This window comes from Mesocricetus auratus, unplaced genomic scaffold (assembly GCF_017639785.1).
Source record: "Mesocricetus auratus isolate SY011 unplaced genomic scaffold, BCM_Maur_2.0 Super-Scaffold_6730, whole genome shotgun sequence".
NCBI classification, from domain to species: Eukaryota; Metazoa; Chordata; class Mammalia; order Rodentia; family Cricetidae; genus Mesocricetus; species Mesocricetus auratus.
The window spans coordinates 49932324-49947458 of NW_024429184.1; the positions used below are offsets into that span (position 1 = coordinate 49932324).

At 38.0% G+C, this 15135-nt stretch overlaps 1 pseudogene; it reads right to left on the bottom strand.

The window, feature by feature from the left end:
* The window catches only part of LOC101842672, an 85040-nt pseudogene that overhangs the window by 42308 nt on the left and 27597 nt on the right, over positions 1–15135 (bottom strand).

The window sequence follows — 15135 nt, forward strand, 5'->3', positions numbered from 1 at the left end:
ATGCTTAGTTCTTTAACCCAAAACCAAACATTATGAAATTAATTATTATTTTAATGTCTTATCAATATCTTATTAAAATCAAGAGAAAAAAGAAAAAACTATATGTTACTATATGTAAACTCTTTTATTCAAAATAAAGCTAAAATTAAAGTAGCTTATATAATGTTATAAGTCAAATATTGAATAGAAAAGTACAATATATCACAAAGGACCATCTTTTATAAGATTTGTGTACATTACAGAAAAATTTGAAAGTTTATTTCCTTAAAAGTAAGCATCTGAAAATGATTGAAAAAATATGTAGAGTTTAGATATGTGTATTCTCTATCAGTCATTAAGGAAACTCCTGTTTGCAACAGATGAAGACCATTACAGCACACCACAGCCAATGAAAATGTAGAGTTGTGGAATCTGGTGACAATGGATACATTCACAAAACCCTCCCACACCCAAGGTCTACAAAAAAGGGGACAGAACAATTGTATGAAACAGAGGAACAGAAAGTTTGCTATGAGATTGTTTCTAAGTCATATCAAAATCTAAACTCAAAGTGTCACTATCTTTACCATACAAACAAACAACATGACTACCAAAACAAACAAACAAACAAAATCCTGAGCCATTCATGAAGCCCTGACCAAATTCTTTTGATGTTATGATATCAAAGCAGGTTAACCTTGCTCCAGAGAAACAGCAGTACATTCACAGAAGAACCTGGGTACCACATTGCTCTTTATAATTGTATAAAGTTCCAAAACTCTTCAAATATCTGTCATAACCAAGTGCAGTGGCAAAATGAATGTCCTAGACACATACACATAAAAATTGTACTCTAAAATAAAATGCTAAAATACAATTGAGGAGGCATTTCACTGCTCCTGGGAACATATGAAAAATGCTATTGTCAATGTACAGTACATTGATAATAAAGGCAAATCAAATTCTTGGCTGTGGTTTCTTCTGGGTAGGTAACAGTTTTAAGAGGTGGTGGCAGGATGTCCTAAAATCTCACATATGTGATGTATTTTAACTAGGCATATTAATTTATTTATTATATAAAGAGTATTTAATTGAAATGCTTCAAAATGCAAAGATCTACTGCAATTGAATCTGAGAATACAATCTTGGTTTTCTTTTGAAACTGCAAAATATTTTCAAGGTATTATATAAGGTACAAAACCCAAAGAAAACTGAATTCTATACAGTCTACTTGACTAATTTTAAGTGTTGGTTTAATGACGACCATGTACAATGTAGTGTGTGTTATTTATTAGAAAAAATAATGAGATTTCACTTTCCCTATACAATCAAGATAAATAAGTACTTACACATGCTACCAATGTTTTTATCAATAGATTTACCTACTATGCTGATCAGGAGGGAAGCTTCTATGAATGCATAAAATACTTGAATGGCTTCTGCAGTCTGTAAGGCATCAGGAAGTTCATAATCCAAGGTATTCTCAAACATGGACAAATTCTCTCTTTTCCCAACCACTAACAATACAACCCCAACTACAGAAATGAAACAAAGAATACCCATCTTTATGAAATTGGTGACAGTATTAAACAAAGTTATTGCTTTTGTGCCACAAGTATTGAAAATTACATATGACACAAAACAGCCAAAAGCAGATATTTCTTTTAGAGCTCTGAAGTTGAGCATCCAGAATAGGAAGGTTGGATGACTTTCCAATGAGTCTGGATACCTTTCTTTGCAGAGCTGTAATACTCGCTTAAATTTTGGTATAGACTCCCTTGGTGCCTGTGCTCCCCTTTCAGGTTTGAGCAACACTGGGACCCTATATCTTATCTCCAGTCCATCTACAACAGATTCACCTTATAGCTTATCTGTTACTCAGCATTCCATGCAAATAAGTGAGTTCACCATTTGATGAGTGTAAACATTTCCCTCAGTCAGAGGAAGTGACCACTGGGTGTCCAGCACTACTCTAGTACTCTTGGAAGTAGAGGTATCTCCGGTCATGTTTTTTTTTAAGACTACAATGGGTCCTCTTCACATGTCCACACTTCTCCACCCTTGGAATTACAATCAGATAATTTCCTTAAGTCCAATTGTGCTATAGCATCCCTTCCTCTCCTCTCCTCCTGTCTTCCCTTGGAGCTTCCCACTGAGCTGAACTCAAGGAATCCAGTGACAGAGAGGGAGGACTGATGAGCAAAGGGGTTAAGACTGGGCTGGTTTAACCCCCAGAAATAGCTGACCTGAAAAGGGTTAGTTCTTGAATCCCAGACTGATGGCTGGGAATCAAGCATGGGACTGATCATGTAATCTTTTAAACCACTGGGTGTACTTAATGTTCCTATCATACACATGGGTATAGTGACATCCACTGGACCATTGACAGCCTATCAGGAGCCACATTACTGTAGAATACATTTTCTTCTTCCCCTAATAGTCATCAATTGCCAATAGCTCCTTAATTACTCAATCCTGGGCCACTGTAATATCATATCTTCTGAGATGTATTTCATACACTAGTTTGACAAGAGTTTGACCCACCATGGCAGGCACTGAGCAGGAATATGGACATACTTTACTATATATTTCTGTGTTAAAATACTGACCAAATCCAACTTGGAGAGAGAATGTTTATTTGTTTTAGAGCTTATAGTCCATCACTTAGAGAAGTCAAGCCAGAAACCTGGAGGTAGGGAGTAAAGCAGTAGTCATGGATCAATGCTGCTAACTGCTTTATTTTTTATGGTTTGCTCATCTTGCTTTCTCATGTATTCAAGAACACATGCCTAGGAATGAGATTTCCCTGGATAGGCTGGGTACTCTCACATCAATTGTTAATCAAGAAAATACCCTCACAGACTTGACTACAGACCAATATTATGTAGAATTTTATTTAGTAGAGGTTTCCTGTTTCTAAATTATTCTATCTTGTGTCAGGTGGACAAAAAACTATGCGGAACAACTGACTGTAACACAATTTAATAAATGACCCAGAGACTGATATTGGTGTTCAAACTTCAGGTTGAATATCAGAAAAGCAAAGCAGCTGATGACTAGTTTCTTACCTCTACCACTGGCTGACTTTAAACTCTCCTCAGTGTAGCTGGAGACTGAATACCTTACTTCTCATGAGTCATGGGCTTAAATGTGTGAGTGATAATTCTCTTTTAGACTGATTCAATCTTGATGGGCTTGGACTCAGAGATCCATCTACCCTGAGTCCTAGGATTATACGTGTGTACCACCACCTCCTAGTTCCTGACTGCTGGATTAAAGGTGTGTGCCTGGCTTCTGTAGATTGTGGCTGCCTTTGCTTTCTGAATCCTCAGGCAAGCTTTAAAAACTCACAAATAGTTTATCACCTGATTGACACCTTGTCAATTCAACATGCTAATATATCACTATTAAAACAAACCATTCCCTTTTGTTTATCACCCAGACTTATTTTAATGTCTATATTAGAATATCAAACATTTAAAAAAATATACCAATACTTTAAAAATTTAGTCTCTAGTACATGCAATGTCTCTTTAAATTCTCTCAACTTTGGTTCTGATAATATAAAAACCAAATTACATACTTACTTTTCCAAAAGGAAATGGAGAACCAAGGAGATATAAAAGCAGAGCAGCTCAAAGTGTGGGCCAGCAGGAGAAAAGCAGGAGGCAGGAGGGAAAGATGCAGAGAGAGGGAGAGAACGCTATGCTAACAGTTTTTCTCATCTCCATTACATCCTTATTTCCAGTCTGTTAGATGGTGCCACCACATTCTGGGTGACTCTTGTCTCCTTAGTTAATTCTCTCTGGACAAACTCTCTTACTAATCTTCTATGTGTTTCTTAATTTAAGCAACTTTAGAATCAAGATTACTCATCACTAGTTCACTACTTACTAAACAAACACATCACCTTAAATTATATATTCCACCTTAGGTCCCAAAGGCAAGTCTTTTATAAGGTAGAAAATGTATTAAGTCCATCACCCAGAGTCTTCCCTAGTCTTAATAAGGGAGCTAGCATTGACCAAAAGTTTAAGTATAGTGTTCCATGAGATTTAAACCTAATGTTTACCTTTAAAATAATGATAACACCAAAACCAAGATACTTTCATGTAAAAAATGGTACATAAAACATTTTAATTCAGAAATAGAGGAAAGAAAACTGAAAAAAGAGATGAAGCTAAGTAAGTCTGAAATACACTAATGAAATATTAAACACTGTAGTTCCATGCCTAGTATGCTAATATGTGATCATAACTCCAAAGATCTTGAACATTCATGCTTTTATGGCCTTTGTAGCCCATATGGTCTCCCTCCCCCCTCTCCCCTTATCTCTCTTTCAACATATTTCTGTTACTGGCAACATTCATTAATAGATATTCTGTATTCTGAAACTTAAAATCCATGGGGGTCTTTATTAGTCTCCAAACTTAATTTACCACAAGTGTGTGAAAATTTGACACTGAATCATGACATTATCATCTACAAATGCATTGATGTACAATGATAGTTGTTCTGGGACTAAAGGCTGTACATACCCAATTTGGAAAGCCATGTATTACTTTTTAAGAAGAAAGCTGGAAGGATCCATCTCACTCTTATGTTCCTCATGTTGTCTTTACTGTTACCCTTATCTTTGAAATATCTGTGGAACCCTCTATGAATTGCATTTTGCAGCCCCGTTAAAATCATGATTATGGGGATATAAGGGTTTGGCACAAAGTTCAAGTCATGTCTGAGCCCACTTAAGCAAGGCATATGTCTTAGTCTGTGTTCTATTGCTGTGAAGAGATTCTGCAGTCATTCAATTCTCATAAAGAAAAGCACTTAGTTAGGGTTTGCTCAGAGTTTCAGAGGTTTATTTCATTGTTATCATGGTGGGGAGCATGGGAGAATGCAAGCAGACAGGGGCTGAAGTAGTAGCTTAGAAATCTACATCTTGACCCTCAGGCAACAGTAAGAGAAAAACTCTCAGCATGGAATAAACTATTTGAAACCTCAAAGCCCACTCCCAGAGACATACTTCCTCCAACAAAGCCACACCTGTTCTAACTATTCCATACCTCCAAATAACTCTCAAGTAGTGTCACTCTTGATGATGACCAAGAATTCAAATATATAAGCCTATGGTGCCCATTCTTAGTCTACCATAATCCACTACTTAGTTACCATAGAAAAATTTATTCAGTCCAATTTTGAAGTCCCCATATTCATCTTTGTTCACTGCAACACATGTCTCTCTCTTAGGATGGTTCCTCCCTAAGTCTGCAACTTTCTTCAGGAGGTATCCCACAACTCTGATATCTTCAGCTCCTTATAATTGTTAGTACAACCTACGATTTTCATCTTTACAGCTTCACATAATGGCTTCTTAGTGTCTCTGGGTATAGACTTCCCAGGCCCACCCACACCTGACCTTAGCAGCTTTCCCTATCCATGGATGAATATTTTACAAACACTTTCTTTTATGCTTGGCCCCAAAGCCAGAACCATGCCGCCAAAGATGCTGTGTTCTACTGTTTGCTAGGGCTAGAACATGGCCTTCTCGTGCAGTTACATCTATATCAGCTTACTGTTTTTGATGCTACTTTTTACTTTATAATATATTTTTTAAAAATTTCTTTTCCCAAGTAGAAAGCTTAGGAGGGTAAGGCCTTTCCCTGTGGTTACCACTTCCCTTTTCCCATTGAGCATCAAGGTTATCTCCTTGAGCACATGACTTAGTTCTATTATACTTCCTGGTACTCTTTTCTCAAACTGTAAATTTTGTGTTTTTCTTGCTCCTTTTTTCATTATAGATTCACATAAGAATGACCACTAATAACTATGTTGTCTTGAAATTTGCTCTGCCAATGCCATTGGTCCTAACTCAATTTAGCCATAAGCCTTTTTTTTAGACAAGACCGGAAAGCACATTATTTGCCAAAATATCACAGAACGATCTCTAGGACACTTACTAATATTATTCTTTGAAGATGAAAGTTTCTATCTAGCCCACTCCCTTTGCCCTTCAACCCCAAATAAGTACACAGAGACATTAATTATTAAACTGTTGGTCAATGGCTAGGGCTTTGAACTAACTAGTTCTCACCTAACTGTTAACCCATAACTACTTATCTATGTTTTTCTACAATTCTTTGTGAAACCTCTTGAGCTGGGCTCCCTTATTCCACATTGCCTCCACTCCCTTTATCTTCCATGCACCTACTAGCATAGTCCATTAAGGTCAGTTTAAAGTGTCCTATTGCTTTTCTGGCCCAAAGTACCACAGTCTTCCTTATTTCTCAGAATGAAAGCATGGTAAGGCTTATCACAGAAATTACCCATTCCTAATACCAATTTCTGTCTTAGTCAGTATTCTATGTCTTTGAAGAGACACGATGACCTTGCAAGTCTTATAAGGGAATCATTTACTTAGGGCTTTCTTATAGTTTCAGAAATGTAGTTCATTGCCATCATTTTGGGGAGTGTGGCATCATGTGGGGAAACATTTATGTGCTGGAGAAATAGCTGAAAGTTTTACATCTGGATCAGGTAGCAGGAAGAGAGAGACTCCAGGCTTTGAATAGTAGTTTTGAAATCTTAAAGCCTACTTCCAGTGATACACTAGGTCCAATAATACTGCACCTACTCTAACAAGACCACACATTCCAATCTCTCTTTAATAGTATCACTCCATGATGACCAATCATTAAAAATATAAATGAGACTATGGGGACAATTTTATTCAAACTACCACAGCATCTATTGTTTTTGAATGCTTGAGATGGTGTTGTCTTATTAAGAGAAATTTTTATGTGGGTTTATGTCATCATTTCCTTGACTCTGTGATAAGGCCTGAGATAACCTAAAGTCATTGAAAGGATTTACAAAAAGGTAAAATGGGCACCTTTTGACAGACCCTGTCAAGGTAGGCTGCTAAGCAGAAATGACAAGCACAACAGAGTAACTGTGTCTAGACCTAGCACAGGCACTACAAAGTTGAGGCCAGTATCCTAAATTTACACACAAAGAAACTGAGGAAGCAGCTTAATCCTTGGTTGCTGTTGTTAAACTGACAAAGCTATCACTGGCCTAGTTATCAAATACCATCAGAGTAAGCAATACCAGAATAAGCAAAAGAGTAGAACAAGCAGCTTCCAAATCTATTAAAATGACAGGAACTTATTGGCTGCTACCACAAGTTCCTCTGTGCTCATTGGGGATAGAAGTCCCAGCACAGCATCAGTCTTTAGCTGACAGTCCCAGAAGATCCAACAGACTTTCCTATGAAATAGGAGCTTGGGGGACAAGCCTAACCTATATAGTCAAAGTGGAGCAATGAGCTTTCCAGTGTCCCGAATGTCCACAGTCAGGCCAGAGCCTTGACTGGCAGGAGTTGAGGTGAAGGGCAGTTTAAGTTCCAGGAAGGAGCTGAGAGGGGAAATGAGCAAATAGAGTAGATAAGTGTAATGGTGTCAGGAACTGCAATCTGGGGCATACCCAAGTAGACTGAGAGCCTTGCCATTGAGAAATGTTCCTAATCACAGAGGAAAGGCATCTCTTTCCAGGTGATGAGGATGCAGTAGGGTGAAAGGAAGCTTCCTGGCATACTGGTGTGGTTGTTGTAGTAAAATTAGACAAACAAGGAGCTACATAGTGACATTTATCCAGTAAAAGGGGAGAAAAAAGTGGTTAGAACAGTTAGAATAGGTCTATGAGGGAGATGAAGACTACATAATTTAGTTATAGTTTTTATTTTTTGCCAGACTCAAAAAAGAAACCCACTAAAGTGGTGTAAAGTGTAAAAGGCTGAGAGAAAGACATTTTGATAATGAAAGTTACAAGACTTTGAACTCACCAAGATAGGATAGATAATGGAGTATTTTCTCTGAATTTGTTAAATACAAATGGACTGGACATTGTTCATGAACTTATTGCTTATATATATTGTCTATATTTACTGTACTTATTTTATGCAGTTTTTCTTATGTTAGTTGTAACCTTCCCTTTGTATTAAAAAGGGAAATTATGGTGATATATTATTTATGATTTATGATAGCTTGCCTGAGGATTCAGAAAGCAAAGTAAGCCTCAATCTATAGAAATCAAGCAGTGGTGATGCACAACTTTAATTCCAGCAGCCAGAAACTCAGTGGTGGTGGGACACACCTTTAATCTAGGATTTAGGATTAAGAGGTAGGTTGATCTCTGTGAGTCAAAGGCCACCCAGATACACACAAGACTGATGTAGTCCTAAAGAGACACATCTCACACAAAGATAATCTCAGCACCTGGAATTACATACCTTTAATCCCAGCACTAGAGTCTTATAAAAAATAGGGACAGGGTCTTCAGGATTCAGTATGAGGAATCTATTCTCCAGACACATTGGGGATAGGAAGACACAGAAATTTCAGTATTCTGTACCCACACTGAGCTGTGATTACTATCTGAGTTTTGGTGGAGCCAGGATCGAATTTCAATCTGAGGCTGAGTTAGAGCTAGTGACCAGCTGCTTTGCTTTTCTTATCCTCAGCTTGAAGCTTGAACCCAAATTTCAGTCTGTGGGTCTTTTATATTTTGTGCTATGGTGGATTATTATGAAGTTGAAGTCCTTGACCTGTTTGGAGTTGAGTTTTTTGTAAGTGGAGAGATAAAGACCAAGATTTATTTTTCTGCATGTTGATATCGAGGTTTCCCAGTATCATACATTGCAGCTGCTATTTTCCCCAATATATATATATATATATATATATATATATATATATATATATATATATATATTGGCATTTTGCTGAAAACTAGGTAGCTATACTTTTATGGAATTATATCTGGAGCAGATATTCTAACCTTTGATATATTTGTCTGTTCCTGTGCCAGCATCATGCTGTCTTTTGTGCAATCACTCTATAGTATAACTTGCAATTGGGTATGGTGACATCACCTATGGTATTCTTTGTCTTAAAGTTTGGTTTTGGCTACTTTGGTCCTGTTTGCTTCCAAAATCTGTTTATTTTAATTTCATGTGTTTAATACTTGAAACATTTTAGAAGTTTATGGAATTGTACTCCTTCCAATTTCTTGACTAAAAGCAAAATTGATGCAAGACACATGCCACCAGGTGGCAGTGCCACAAAATTCTTCGGTAAGGTGAATAGAGTTAATATACTTGAATAGTGCGTGTGTGTGTGTGTGTGTGTGTGTGTGTGTGTGTGTGTGTGTGCATGTGGTATCTGTTGAAAATCACAGAAATGCAGCTATTAGCTTTGAGAGATCTTATATAATATGCAACTGAATGTTTGAATTATAAAGATGAAGTTGTTGAGGCTTGAGAGGTTTAACTAAGTATATATTTATACACATATGTGTATATATTTAGAACTAGGAACGAGTATCTTTTTGGGGGAGTCAGTTTTTCCTTTCTGCTATGTGAGTCCTGGGGATTAAACTGAGGTTGGGAGGCTTTATGGCAAGGATCTTTTCCTCTAAGGCATCTCTATACTTGTAAACCCTCTATCTGGTAATACTAATCTTATATCTTTCACAACGTCATTGTTTAGATCTGAGAGATGACTGGAATAGGTGGGTATTTAGGAGGCAATATGGAAGCCTAGTGTAGTTGAAATTGCCTGATACCTATGAGTTTGACCCTAGCAAGAATGCCTAGTCATGAATGATATAGAGCCTGAACTGGCATTCTTCTGTAACCAGGCTAGGCTCTCAGTGTGGAGTGGGATATGAACCAAACCACAAAACTTCTATCCACAACCTGTCCTGCTTGCACAGTCAGCTGAGGCAATTGTGGCTCAGAGCCAGTGGGAGTGTCCAAGCAATGAATGTTCTAACTTTAGGCACACATTAAAAGAGTGATCTCATGCCTGACACTGACTGGATGGCCAGGACATGGAAACTTGGTAGCTCAAATACATATGGTAGAACAAACTATGATTGGAAAAAAGTCAAAGAAATGGCTCCTAAGGATATTCTTTTATACTCACAGATTGGTGCCTAACCCAGTAATATTAAGAGAGAATTCCTTAATGGTAGATGTATAGAGTACGACAGCGAAATATTAGGTAGAACTCAGAAAACACCATGGAAGAGGAGGGGGAAAGGATTGTAGGAGCCAGAAGGACTGAGGATACTAGGAGAAAATGCTCGCAGAATCAACTCAGCAGGGGTCATAGGGGCTCAGAGCCTAAATCCAAATTTATGTACCATTCATGGGTCATAGACCCCTGGTGTTTGTTTAGCTTAAGGATTTTGTGGGACTCCTAATAGTGGGAGTGGGGTGTCTCTGATCCCTTTGTCTGCCAAAGAACCCATTTATTTCTACTGGTGTGCCTCATCTAGATCTGATATAAGGTTTTATGCCTACTCTTATTGCATCTTGTTATGTTGTGGTTGACTGATGGTTGATCTCTCTGGGAGGCCTGCTGTTTTCTGAAAGGAGATTGAGGCAGGAGGGAAGGCTGCAGTTGGGATGTATTGTATGAGAAAAGAATAAAGAAAAGATTAAAGAACTCAATAGGCCTCTCAACTATTATTTTTGATTGCTTTTAAAGCTAGTTGGTCATGAAGAATCTGAAGCTATCACCAGGAACATGATGCATTTTTCTTCCATTCATAACATTGCTGTGTAAGTGTCTGTATTGTAAAATTAATAAATGCTTCTCTGGGGTTTTGGATTCTAGGCTGGGTATCTTTTGCATTATGTCTGGTATCCATTTATGAGTGAATACATGCTATATTTGGCTTTCTGATTCTGGGTAACCTTACTCAGGCTATTTTTTTCTAGTTCTATCCATTTGCCTGAAAAATTTTAGGATGCCATTGTTTCTTACTGTTGAGCAGTACTCAAATGTGTAAATCTACCACCTTTTCTTTTTCCATTCTTGAGGGGCATCTAGGTTGTTTCCAATATCTGGCTATTACGAATAATATTGCTATGAACATAGTTGAGCAGATGTCCTTGTGGTGTAAATGTGCCTCCTTTGGGTGTATGAACAAAAAGTGGTATTTCAGGGTCTTGAGGTAGGTTGATCTCTCATTTTCTGAGAAATCACAATACTTATTTCCACAGTGGCTATACAAGTTTGTACTCCCACCAGCAACGGAGGAATGTTCACCGTTCTCCACATCCTTTCCAGCATAAGCTGTCATTCGTGCTTTTGATCTTAACCATAAGTAACCTTCTTCCAGAAATGGAAGCAGATGCAGAAATTCACAACTAATAATTGGGCCAAGTTCCTTGAGTACAACCAAAGTGAGGGTGAAGCAATATTAACAAAATAGTCAAGACAATGATGGGGAAACCATAGAATCAGCTGACTCAAGTTAGTAAGTGGTCACTGGCTCTGGTATGACAAGTGGGAACCTGCATAAGACTGAACTAGACTCCCTTATTATGGGTGACAATATATGAGGCCACTAGCTGTGGGCCCAAAATCTAACTCTAATGCACAAACTGACTTAGTAGAGCCTATTTTATATGGAGAAATACCTTGCTCAACCTAGACACAGGGGTGGTAGGGGAGAGGTGCCTTGGTCCTGCCTCAAGGAGATTATGGGACTTAGTAGACTACCTAGGGGAGGCCTTACCCTCTCCCAGGAGCAGATGGGAGGTGGGATAGGGGCCAGTGATTGAAGTGGGAGGAGAGGAGGGAAGGGAAACTGGGGTTGGAATATAAAAAATAAATCAATAAAAATACACATAAGATCAATAAATGTAATTAGGAATAGGATAAAAGTTTTTCCCTATACAGAGATATGTGACTTAACAGTTGGAGTTTGAGTCACTAATAAAAAACTCTTGAAATAGTACATGAAGGATGCACTGTTGTGACCAAATACATAAATCATGGATCTCCTCCCCCTCAGAATGCACTGACCACAATGAATTCTGTGTCTAGCTTACAATTTTGCCCTTACCTGAGCTTAATGATTAATCAGTGAGTTAATTTTCTCAAGTTACTATGAAATACTGCTAAAATAGTCTATCTCTTATTAAAATTTTCTGTTCTTTTAAGAAGAAATGCTCATATTTCAAAAATAAATAACCAAAAGACTTAGTTTCTGGTGCTAGATCTTGTCTCTTTCACCAAGTGTGTAAATATTGTTCAATTTCTTATGAAATTGATCAGTTTGAGACATAAACTCTATTGATTGCTATTACCATGCTTTTAAATTGGGATTATTTCTGAGGAAATTAATTTTGGTCTTATAAACAATTATTGTTAAGATGTTGCTAAGGGATAGTAGCTAAAGTGAATCTAACATGATGAATAATTTACTATGACTTTTTGTGGGGAAAGAAAGGCAACTAGCAGGTGATAGACTGGATGAGTGAATGTTTAGAAACAGGAAAATGTTCTCTCTCTCTACATCCATATACACACACATATACATATATACATTCTCTTGTGTGTGCTCATGAGTAAAATTTTATGCACTACACACCCCCCACACTGACACAATCATCTATAAGAAATTTAAAGTTACCATTGCTTCCTTAGGTGACAGAAGGTAAACATAAAATCGTAAATTATTACTAGAGTAGGGAGCAAAGTTTCAACATGCTTCTGGTGACTAATTAGTTGGAATCTTATTAGGACACGAAGAAACTATTTTTTATTCAATAATAAAGACAGAAGTTTTGCAAACAATTGAATGCAGGGTAGTAATAAGTTTACTAGACCACTGATAAATGATAAATGTGTGTTATATTGTGGAACAACTTACACAGATAATAGTAAAGAACCACTTCAGCATTTCTGCTCCAGAAGAAGCATTCTCTGTCCTTCTTACTTGATCTGCAACCCAAGAGAGAGAACCTACCTCATGCTTCTCCACTTTCTGGTTATGTACACACCTGAAGCCATGCCCAAAGTGGTGTAGCCACTCACACAAATTCACTGGCCAGGTGAGATGCTCCTACAAACACTAAACACATTGAAAACTGGGAGATCATTGATGAGATGCAATAATTACACAAAGAATATCAAATAATTAGAATAAAATGTCTCAGGGTGATTTTAGATAAACACAGGTTACCATCTCTTCCCCATAAGAGCATTATTTCTTCTGGTGAACTTGAAAGACTCCTGTATAATTGGTTCATTGCCTACCCATTGTCTGTTGTTTTAAGAACTCTCTAAGAGTACTATCTACCCAGTATTTATGAGCCCAACACTGGTCTGGACTATCTTGACCCGTGTAGTTTTCTCATAAGATACTCTGCCTTATTATAAGCTCAGCGATTTCAATTTACATGTATACGAACACACAGTGTTCTTTTAGCCTAGATACTTGGAAGACATCTATGGCTGTCCATGAATTCTGAAACTTACTCCAAGCAACAAAATATGGAAACAGAGGAAGTCTTTGTAGAAACAATGATAGATGAAAGTCTTTGAAGTACATTATGCATTTTCACACACTTACAGATATTTTACAGCTAGCTAATTATTGTGATGTTTATCCAACAAGAAAGAAACTAAAGTCCTGAGAATGTAAGTAAAATAAATTGGTGATGAAGAAATGTGTCTCCAGTATCCAAACCTAGCTTGCATTTCACTTCTATCAGTTTCTGAGCTAGAATGGCTTTCAATGAATCATATTGGTTTCTAATTCATTCCACTATAGCTAAATAAAAATCATATTAATTAAATTATAATAACACTAAAACTATTATGGCTGGCATTTGACAACATCCAAACATAAAGACAAAAGATCAAATAATTAGGCTAAAATGAGGGTTTTTTTTTTAGTCTTTTTTATTCTGGAAACAATCTAATTTTACATATTAATCCCTGTTCCCTCTCACTCCCATCCTCCCATGCCCCTCACCAAGTCTGCCAACCCTCCCCCCACCCACTCTCCAAGGATAGTGAGGCATTCCATGGGGATCATCAAAATCTGGGACATCTTTTGGGGGAGGGCCTAGGCCCTCTTTCATGTATTTGGGCTCCAATAGTATCCCTTCATAGGGAATGGACTCCAGAAGTCCTTTTATGTACTAGGGATAAACACTGACTCCACTGTTAGAGTTACCATAGACTGCTCAGGGCTCCTAGCTGGCACCCACATTATTTCGTTCCAAGGCTGGTCCCCAGATTTACAACTGGGGTCTTTATGACATCAATAGTCAAGTCAACCATTTTTGTGTGTTTCTGCAGGATGGTCTTGGCTCCTTTGCTCATGCCTCCACCCTCTCTACAACTGAATTCCAGGAGTATGGCTCAGTGTTTAGCTGTGGGTGACTGCTGCTTCTTCAATCAGCTCCTGGATGATGGCTATAAGATGGCAACCAAGGTAGGTATCAATTCATTATAAGGGAAGGGCATCAAAGGCAGCCTCTCTACTACTGCCTGGATTCTTAGTTGGGGTCATCTCTGTGATGACCCTAGTGCCAGACCTTGCTTTAAACTTGTACGAGCTCCCTCTATCAAGGCATCTCCTTTCTTGCTCTCCTCGATTCCTCCCTTGTCTCATTCTTACTGATCCCTCTTATTCTCCTCCCCAATCCTCTTCTACCCTTCTTTTTTTCCTACCTCCCTCCTTTCTCCTGCCATGCTCCCAATTTGCTCAGGGGTTCTTGTACCTTTCCCCTTCTATGGGGACCATGTGTTTTTCTGTTGGGGGTCCTCATTGTTTTCTAGTTTCTCTGGTGGTGTGGATTGTAGGCTGAGACTTCTTTTCTCTATGTCTAATATCCATATATGAGTGAGTATGTACCCTGCTTGTCTTTTTGTGACTGGGTTACCTCACTCAGGATGTTTTCTTCCAGTTCCATCCATTTGCCTATGAATTTCAAGATTTCATTGTTTTTTTTTTTGTCTGCTGAGTAATACTGCAGAACTGCAGAAATATACCACATTTTCTCCATCCATTCGTCAGTTGAGGAGCACTAGGCTGCTTCCAGGTTCTGGCTATTACAAACAAAGCTGCTATGAACATAGTTGAACATATGTCCTTGTTGTATGAATGTTCATTCTTTAGGTATATGCCCAAGAGAGGTATTTCTGGATCTTGAGACAGTCTGATTCCCATTTTCCTGAGAAACTGCCATACTGATTTCCACAGTGGTCATACAAGTTTGCACTCCCACCAGCAATGGAGGAGTGTTCCTCTTTCTCCACATCCTCTCCAGCATAGACTGCCATTGGTGTTTTT